Genomic DNA, 9966 nt, shown 5'->3' on the forward strand with positions numbered 1-9966 from the left:
TGGCTAAAGGCTGAGCTTCATATAAACATTGAGTTACTTTTTAACCGCCATTAGTTTCAGTATCTTATGTGTAAACAAAATCAAGGCCTCAAAATGAACTTTCAGTTACAGCTGATTTGAGGATTGCACTACAAAGCCAAAGTTCAAGAGAGATTCATAGAACATTGCATGCTCTCTGAGATGATCCCTCCAGATGTTTTTCAGTAACACCCTCCCTCAGACAGTAATTTCAGATTTGCCTTTGGACATTCAAAGAATTCTTCTGATGCAATTCACTTTCTCTTACCACCAGAGCAAAATTTCTTTAGGAACTATTTTTTTCCTAAGTAAAATAGATTTTATTTATTTTATTTATTTATTATTTTATTTATTTATTACATTTTTATACCGCCCAATAGCTGAAGCTCTCTGGGCGGTTCACAAAATTTTTTGTCCCCTAATATTTTGGGCACAGCCATAGAGCCATGATTTTACATTAGTAGGAACACAGAAAGCTTCTTGAGTCATATGATGGTAGTGGTGGTGAAATCAAGGATAATAAGACTAAATAACCAAACTCCCTGCTTACTAGTGACAAGCCTTTATTTCCTGTCTGTTTGGCTTGGGTTCAGAGAATTGTGGCTCTCCTGAAGCAAAGAAGACTGAGTCATACATGGACAATGCAGATACTTTATAAATAGATGCACATAGATAATATTTCAAAACATTTGTTAATAAAAAGCAAATATTAAAGAAAGAAAATGATACTATGGTACTTTTGAAAAAGTTTAAAATAGTAAAAGTAAACAAGACAAAGCATAGTGCATACCAATACAACTTTCTGCTAGCAGAGGTTACCCACTGCTGGGAGTGCCCACACCCAATATTTTCCTGTTACTATTACATTTTACACTTGGACATGACATGTGATGTTATTGACTATAGTAGGGTGGTCTTGCCTCATCAAGGAACACTCCTCAACTTAAGGTTACACCATCATGCTTATGTCTTTGCTGAGGTCTTGCTTACTCTACAGTTCTATATAAATTTCCCAAATTGTTCTCTGTATTTTTATCCACAGAGTCCAAGAGTCCCAGTATTAAGAAAAAGGCAGGACGCAAATAATAATAATAATAATAATAATAATAATAATAATAATAATAATATTCCATTGGGCACATCAGTCACCAGCATCACATAAAAAAAACTATACAGAAAATCTTCAGAAACTGGGCCTACCAAAATACATCCAAACCAACATCCAGAAAGCAGTTATAATTAAAACATGCTCAAGTGTCAGGAAATTCCTGAATCTGTAAAAGGCAGCATAACTTGGCAAAGCCCATCATGTCCATCTAGAAAAAACGCCATGAGTGAGAAAGAGATGATGATGATGATGATGATGATGATGATGATGATGATGATGATGACAATAATAATGTGATTTACCCCCTGTCTAGGCAATGAACATTATGATGAAGACCAAGGGCCTTGCTAGACCTACCACCGAATCCGGCGGTGAGGAGGGGCCAGGCCGTGCTAGAAGTAGCACGGCCTGTAGGCCCCGTCTACACCTGAGGCGTAACGGGGCCGAGGGAAGCCCCGTCACAGCCACCATTTTTTTTTTTACATAAAGCGGCCATGTGTGCAGGAGCGCACCAACGACCAAGGTAAGGATTTTTTTTTTAAAAAAAAGGAACTCCTGCCCCTGATTCCCCCCTACAACCTCCCCTGGCTTCCAATCCCACCCATCCCCACATCCATGCCCTGCCACCCCCTGTCTCCACCTGCTGTGTCCTGCTGCCACTGCCACTGCCAATGTCCCCAGCTGCTCTGTCCCGCTGCTGCCAATGTCCCCAGCCAGCGTTTCCTGTTGTCACCATGTCCGGCCTGGACATGGTGACAACAGGAAACGCCGGCTGGGGATATTGGCGGCAGCGGCAGCAGGACAGAGCGGTTGGGGACATTGGCGGCAGGACACAGCAGGTGGGGACGTAGGGGTGGCGGGACATGGATGTGGGGACAGGGGGGGATCGGAGGCCAGGGGAGGTCATGGGGGGAATCAGGGGAAGGGGGGCGGGAGCACTGCAGCCTGTCCACCGCTTTTCCCTGCTACTCGTGCGTAAGTGCGGTAGCTGGGAAAAGCGGCGGAATGGTCCACATGCCCGCAATCCCAGCCTCAGCCTGACCTGAGGCCGGGACCACGGGAAGGACTGCGTTACAAGCGGTTCCGGTTAGCACAGTGCCAGGGCGGCTTGAGCCCTGGCTGGGGCCGGGATCCCCTGTGTGTCATTTGGATGCACAGGGACGAGCACAGGCCTCGCACCGCGCTAACCCCTGGTCTAGCAAGGCCCCAAGTCTCATCATGTATGTTTTTCCTCAGGTCAAGCTGAACTAATAAGCTGCCAGAAACAGGCCAAGAGCAAATTTTGACTCTGAAAGCAGCCTTTTTAACTAGGCTTCTGTGGTGTGCTTAATATGACCGTTATCTTAAATAAATTCTTTTCACCTCACATTTTAAATTCCTTACACATCCAGCTCAGTATTGTCTACAATGATTGGCAGCAGCTCTCCAAGGTTTTAGACAAGATCTTCCCCATCCCTACCTGGAATTGTCGGGGATTGAACCAAGAGCCTTCTGTATACAAAACAGTCGCTCTACTGCTGAACTACAGCCAGAGGTTAGATTAAACCGTGTGGTTGATTTCCTCCCCACCCCCTAAGGTAAGTCCCTTGAGAATTCCGTTTCAGTGTGCAAAAGTGGGATAGAAATCATAAATTTAAAAATTAAAATAAGATTGGAATTTGAGGAGGGGTGGGGGCGAGAGACAAGATTTGTGAACCGTTATGCTCAATATGGTGCAAAACCACCTTCTGCTGTGTCATAACTATTTGGAAGCTTCCCAATATAAATGCTAGAAAGAATGTGCTAATTCAGCAGCCTGAAACATTTTCAAAATAATGTTGGCTCACCCCCCTTCTCTGAGGTTTGAGATGTTTCAAGGGTGCAGCAACACTTACCCAGATTTAGTTTCCCTTGGGAGGAGGTCACTTGAGGGTTATTGGTATTTTCTAATATTTGACTTTATTTTACAGATTAAATAGGCACAGTTTAAAGACTCCAAAATGCAGCCAGATCCACTGTCCTACATCTGATCTAATAAAGGCCGTTATTCCAAACTTTGCTGGAGAGCTGTATGGACCTAGATAATAAAGCAGTTACCAACAACTGTACAGAAACAGAATTCTCTAGTCAAAGTTCAACTGACAACATAATGTCAATTATGGATTAACTGGCCATGCTGGATTTCTGTCTCTCAAACTGTTCAATGGGAACAGTCTCAAAGTTTATTGCATGCTCGTGATTGGTCACTCTCAGACGTTTGTGAGTCATTTTCATGATGTTCTCAACCTCCGACGTCTCTTCTGCTGTTTTGAAGTGGGGAAAATGCCTTTTTTATGAAAAACCCAAAATGCTGTAATCAATATTGCGCAATAAAGCAGGGCCATCTGCTGGCAGTATAATTGAAACATGGGAAGGGACGGCAAAAACAGGGGCGGGGGGAACCGCATGTATTCTGACCATCATTTAATATCACGAAGATTCCAGAAGACAATGTTCTGGTAAGGTTGTGGGATTTTTGCTAAATGTGGAGAAGCCCTCAGAGTTCAAACTACACACCTTTCCAAAAATCACTGCCCCCTCACAGAATCCGGAAGACAATGCTGTGAATACAGATACATTTTTGCAGTGCTTCCCATGATCAGACCTAGCATAGCCCTTGTACATGTGCCAGACTTCTAATGGTCCATAACAACTTCTATGCCTAAAATGAGGTTTCCCAGCCCTGCAATGGTATCCACACCTATTGTGAGCGAAGGAGAGCTGAAAGGCATGAGTGCTTTTTACTGCCCTCCATTACTGAGGTGAGCCTTATTGAAACTTGAAGTGTGCGGTGAATTGTATTCATCCAGTGTTAAGTGGCAAGATTAATATTTGGTTCATTTGTTTTTAAATTATTAAGTCAATCTCTTTGTGGAGAATTCTGCGTAAACATAAATATCTCTCAATTAGAACATAGGTTATAAGTAAGGGAGGATATAGGTGGGTGGATAGGAGCATTGGAGTGCAAAACTCAATGCTGAGATAAATTGTTTAACATGAATACCAATTCCATAAGAATTGTAGTGTATCTTGTATAAAGCAGTGGTTCTGTGACCTGTGATGCCCCTTTAAGTCTTGAGTAAAAGAAGTAGCAAAACTGAAAGAAATGGAAATTAAAGTGCTGTTAATAAAAAAAACCACAACTTGCTAGTCATTTAATGTTGCTGGCTTCCTTCACTACCTTTATCTAACAATCACCCTATCTGCCTTTTAAGACTCAAAATCTGTGTGGACAGGCTTTTTTTGAAGCCATTCTTTTCTTTAATGGATGTTTGTTCTCATAATTGCTTTTGATTATTTAGTCTTAACTTTGTTTTTATTTTTAATCCCCAAGTCTCATGTGAATTAACAGTCCATAAATGGGGCTTCTCTCCTACAGCCTCATCACACGGGGGGAAAATTGCGTTTCCTTACCACTGTTTCTCCGCCCCGCGTTTGTCCCTCATTACTTCCTCTTCTGCCCAGAGGGGAAAGAGGAAGTAAACAAAGATGACTGGTCCATTCAGGGGCCGTTTTAATCATGCAGCTTTTCCTGCACACAGCAGGAGATTACAGCACATTCACTTAAAAAAAAAAAAAAAGCTCGATTAAAAGCGCTCTATTTTGTGATGGGAAAATGAGCGGAAGGAACAGGAGTCATAATTATCTAAAGGACGTGTGCACATCTGTAAGTGGGAAGTAGCGAGCAGCGATAAAACACTTGGTTAAATACATGGATATATAGTCTGCTTTTCTTGAAACCTATACATAACTCTCCTCCCTTTTTTAAATGAACGGTATATCTGATGGAAAATGATGATATTCCTATGTAATGTTTCTTTGTTTTTCTTTTTCATGATGTATTTTTTGTTTTAATATTCACAATAAAAATGGGGATTTTTAAAACAACAACACTTGTCTGATGAACCTTCTACGCCTTCCAAATGAAGGCATTCTAATGAAAGCAATGTATTTCTGAGAATATATTGGGGTATAACTGAAATCACAACCTCCTTCCCAGAGGGATACTTTATTCACAATCAGTCCTTTTCCCAGGGTGCCTGTCTCCAACAGTTCTTTCGTCCCAATGACTCAACAGCCACAGTACTTGTATGTTGTATCTGGGGCCAAGATCCCAGGCTTCAGTAACGGTGATTTATGTACGAAAAATGTAAGTCTAGCAGTGGCCAGAACTGAAGGAAGGTGATAGATTCAGAAGCAACCCATATCTTTTGCATAGTCTCAGACAGTGTTAATTACAAGATTTGAAGTCATGATGGCTTCCAGTATTGGAGGTGGTATGCCTCTCAATACCAGTTGCTGGAGAACATGATGGTACTAATAGGGTGACCAACTGTCAGGATTTCCCCGGATTTGTCCTGGTTTTTGTTCTTTCCATGGTGTCAGGGGGGATTTTCTATAATTTTCAATAATGTCCTGGAATGACACACCTTCCCCTTTAAGGCTGCCATTAGCATGGCAAGAGTGAATGACATGCTTTCTTGAGGCACATCATTCCCCCACCCCGAGCTCCAATTGAGGTCTTAAAGGGGAAAGTGGGTCATTCGTGGACATTATAGAAAAGGCCCCAATTGGAGTGGATGGTGGTGGTGCAGAATGAAATCCTTTTCCCTCCTCCACTCCAATCGGGTTCTTTAAGCTGGTGGGGGAATAATGTACTTTCTGCAGGACTCAGAAACCTGCTTCCCCACACACACATTAGGTGTCCTCTTTTTTGGTTTCCCAAATATGGTCACCCTAGGTACTAATGCATTCATGTCCTGCTTGTGGGATTCCTGTAGGCATCTATTTGGCTGCTGTGGAAACAGAATGCTGGACTAGAGTTCTTATGAGACTCAGTCGGGCTAAAAATATCCGCTAATGTGGGACAGACTTCCTCCTGTGAGAAGGGGAATACAGATGACAATTTACCAAGCAGTAACTCCCTAATAAGCCGGTTGTTTGTAATGGCTCAGAGAAAAGTCTTCTCCAAACGTTGATAGCAATAGTTCTCAAATTGTGTTCTCAACACTTTCCATAAATAACATGCTATACATATATATTCACCCCCATTAGCCCTCTTATTATTTCCATTGTGAAACCTTTCTGGTAAATAATATAATAGGGATGCCATGCATATATATAGTAAATGTATGTCTTATACCAGACAAACTAAAGAGCTGAGCATTGTTATCCAGCATAGAGGAAATATTATTCCAAGCCAATTAATAGCTTCTTAAGCAACCAAAGTTACCATGTTAAAAGGCAGTTGGTTTTGAGACCTAAATCTATTTGTTGTTCCTGAAATATAAATGTCACAGAAGTATTTGCTGTTTATTTTCCTTACAAACTTGTTGTGCTCTGCTAAGCCCTCATGAAAAATGACTGACTACTAGCTCTGGATGTTTCAAAACGCTGAGCTTGCAGATTCTAGCAATTCACTATCTCTTCAGTCCAGTCAATCTGGGGGTCTCTCTCCCCGCTCCCTCTTTTGGTTTCTTTGCCCTTCGAAATCACCCTGGTGTTATTGCATGGAGCATTTACAGTTATAACTGTCTCTATGCAATCAACAAATAAGATTACATAAAGTGAATGTAATACAAAATGACATAGAAAACAAGAGAGTTTGTTGTAATCATCTTGATCTCGTAATTCAGCTTTTAAAAGGGCTGTATTATTGTCAAGAAATCCATTTTCCTTTTGTTATCTAGCTGCCTGTAAAAACTCCATTTTGTGAAGATAGGCCTGCACGCACTTGTTAAACCACCTGCGTGTGTTATCTCGTGCTGCTCTGGCTTCCAAGCTGTAGTACACTCTTGCTAAATTAGACTGAATGATTACAGCAGGGCTTCTGTGAGAATTTTCTACTCCACCTACTGAAAGCTTGGGGAAACTATTCACCCAGCTAGTGATTGGCTCATGAGGTTCACCTCACATTTGTCAAAGGCTTCTGAGTATAAAGCAAAAGGGGGGGTGCTCCTCCCCATCATCTTCATCTTGCTTTTGGTTTGTGGCTCTGAGCATCACCTTTTGGGGGCCCTGTCCTATTGAAGACCTGGCTGAGGTACGTGGAGGTAACTTCTGTTATTTTCTGCCGTAAGTATTGTTTTCAAACTTACTCCGGTTCCTGTGTGCCTTTTTACTCCTTTTCACCCTTTTCCCTTGTAAATTTAACATCTGCCTCAAGGGTTGTAAACCTTGGTACTAAATTCAGAGCCTTCTGTTTGGTTATTTCTACTGCTTAAAGTTTCAGGCCTAGAACTTGAAATAGAGAGTGTACGCTTGGGGACCTTATTTCTTAAGCCCTTCTAGTGTCCTGTAAAGTCTGAGAGTCCCTTGGCTCAGACTAAGGTGGAAGTAAGGGGTGGTGGCGGCAGCCTACTTGTGTAATTGTTTGCTCCTGCCTACACTGCTGAGAGCTAGAGCAACCTCCTCCCTCCATTTATGTTTAGATGACACACTAACCCACTGTGGATTGCTTAAAAACATGGGTTAGCATGTTGTGTGGTGGCAGAAGTCCCTCACCATGGCTGCTGCCCACCTTCTAGAATATGGTTCCTATGTTGCCTAGCAGGAACCCCGTAGGTTTTAGCCCTAAAACCATGAAAAAACCAACCAAACAAACAAAAAACTTTGTTGTCGACCACAGAGTCTGCTAGCAAGAACGACCACCACTTCCAATGATGCTTTTGCTGCCACGGACAGTTTCTATGGTCGTATGGGCCTTTTGAAGACTGGGGTGGCTGTGCCCGAGTTGCACCCTGGTGCCTGCTGGGATAGGCAGGCATTGTGGCAGGAGACCATGAGTTTATCTGTGGAGCTGCAAGGGGTAAAGAACGATGGCACTCCGTGGGGTAACAGTCAAGTGGCAGGCACGCATATTGTGGTTTTCCTACCCCTCCCTGTTCCATGAATAATTTACCCTCCCTCATCCTGTGATTGTGTGAACGGGGCCAGAGAGTTGCAATGTTAATGTGGAATAACTTAGACCCCAAATAACAAGGATGCAAATACAAAGGTGAGAAATTCCTGCCCTCAGTAGGCAGCATAGATTTCTAACTTTATGCAGTATTATGCCAGATTTAAATTAGGACTGTAGAGAAACAGTGATTAGACAAAAATATATATCAAGAAATTGACCCAGTAATTAGAGGAGAACTGACTGTGTTTCTCTGAATCATTTCACTGATACTTCAGCATGTTTGCTTGAGAGTAGTACATCCTATTAAACTCAGTGCGGCATCATGTCTGATATATATATGCACAGAATTCCACTGTTGATTCCCCCCTCCTCCACCAACACCCCCCTCCTCCAGCAAGGGATAGCATTTAAACCTTTGGGTGTCCTTTTGGTTTTTGCAAGACACTTAAAAAAAAGGTCAGAAATCTAAAACATTAAAAAACATTTTTTTCTAGTAGTTCAGTCTTAAAAATAGGGTTGCATGGAGCAGCACAGTGTGACTATATGTTTTTAACAAGCCTGTCTGAGTCACTGCCCTTTCTTTAGATGGGCATTCAACATCCATCTCTCTCAAATAAAGTGAGCTGCTGAACGAACCATCTCCCCACTCTGTAAAGTTTGTGTTCTGTAGATATTTATTGATCACTATTATGGTGACCCACAATGAGTGTCAGATGGGGCATCCATTTTGAATTTCACAAAATTCAAAAAGCACTTTGGAACAGGGCTTTCTGGGATAAACAAAATGGTGGCTGATCTGATTTTTCTCTACCTCTCCCCAAAGAATTCCTTCCCATATATGTGTGTGTGTGTGTGTGTGTGTGTGTGTGTGAGTGTGTGTGTTTAATAAAAGCCAATTTCAAGGTGAGTGAACTGGCTGAAAAATGGGAGCGTCATCACATGGGGAAAATTGCATTTCCCTACCATCGCTTTGGCCTCCTGCTGTTGTCCCATACTGCTGTCCCCCGAACAGCTTCCTATTTTTTTCACATGGGGAAGAAAGAGGAAGCAGCAACGACCACGTGGCCCATTCAGTAGATATTTTTATCGTGCTGCTTTTCCTGGGCGCAGTAGTAGATGGAGGCAAGTTTCGCTTCAATAAAAAAAAATGGATTTACTGAGTTTTATTTTGTTGCGGAAAAAAGACCAGAAGCACCAGGAGGCAGACAATGTCGTTAAAAGGACCCTCAAAAAATCGCGAGTGGCCAGTATCGAGCATGCAATAAAACGCTTGTCTGATGATGTGTGAGATCTTGTCAATTCATTACAGCCCTGGCTTAAATACAATCATTCTGTTGTAGATAGAAGAATAGGATGAAGAATGATAGAAGAATATTGGAGTAACAGGGTGAATTCCTACAGATACACATTTTGTTGTTTCCACTAGGTTTTTGGCTAGTTCTGGCTAACACCTGGCTATGCATGTTTACTTGGATGTAAGTAACAGTAACATAGGAAGCTGCCTTATACTGAGTCAGGCCATTTAGTTCAATATTGTCTGAACTAAGTGGCAGTGGGTCTCCAGGCTTTCCGAAAGGAGTCTGCTCCCATTACCTGAAGATGCCAAGGGCTGAGCCTGGGACCTTCTGCATGCAAAGCATGTGCTCTGCCACTGAGCTACAGCCCCTTCCCCAAGGGATTTCCTTAAATGGAGTTCAGTGGAGCGTACTCCCAGGTAAGATGTGCCTAGAATCAAACTGTAAGGGATTCAAGGATCGAGGCTTAATTTACTTGCATTAGAGCCAAACTACACACAATGCTAATCATGTAGAATGTAGCACAGGGTTAGTGTTTTATATGCTCTAGTGTAAGAACGGGCAGACCCAATTCAGACTGGGGCCACTGTGCAACAGGAGGAGAGGATTAAACCTGCCTGTCCCCC

This window comes from Elgaria multicarinata, chromosome 2 (assembly GCF_023053635.1).
Source record: "Elgaria multicarinata webbii isolate HBS135686 ecotype San Diego chromosome 2, rElgMul1.1.pri, whole genome shotgun sequence".
NCBI lineage: Eukaryota > Metazoa > Chordata > Lepidosauria > Squamata > Anguidae > Elgaria > Elgaria multicarinata.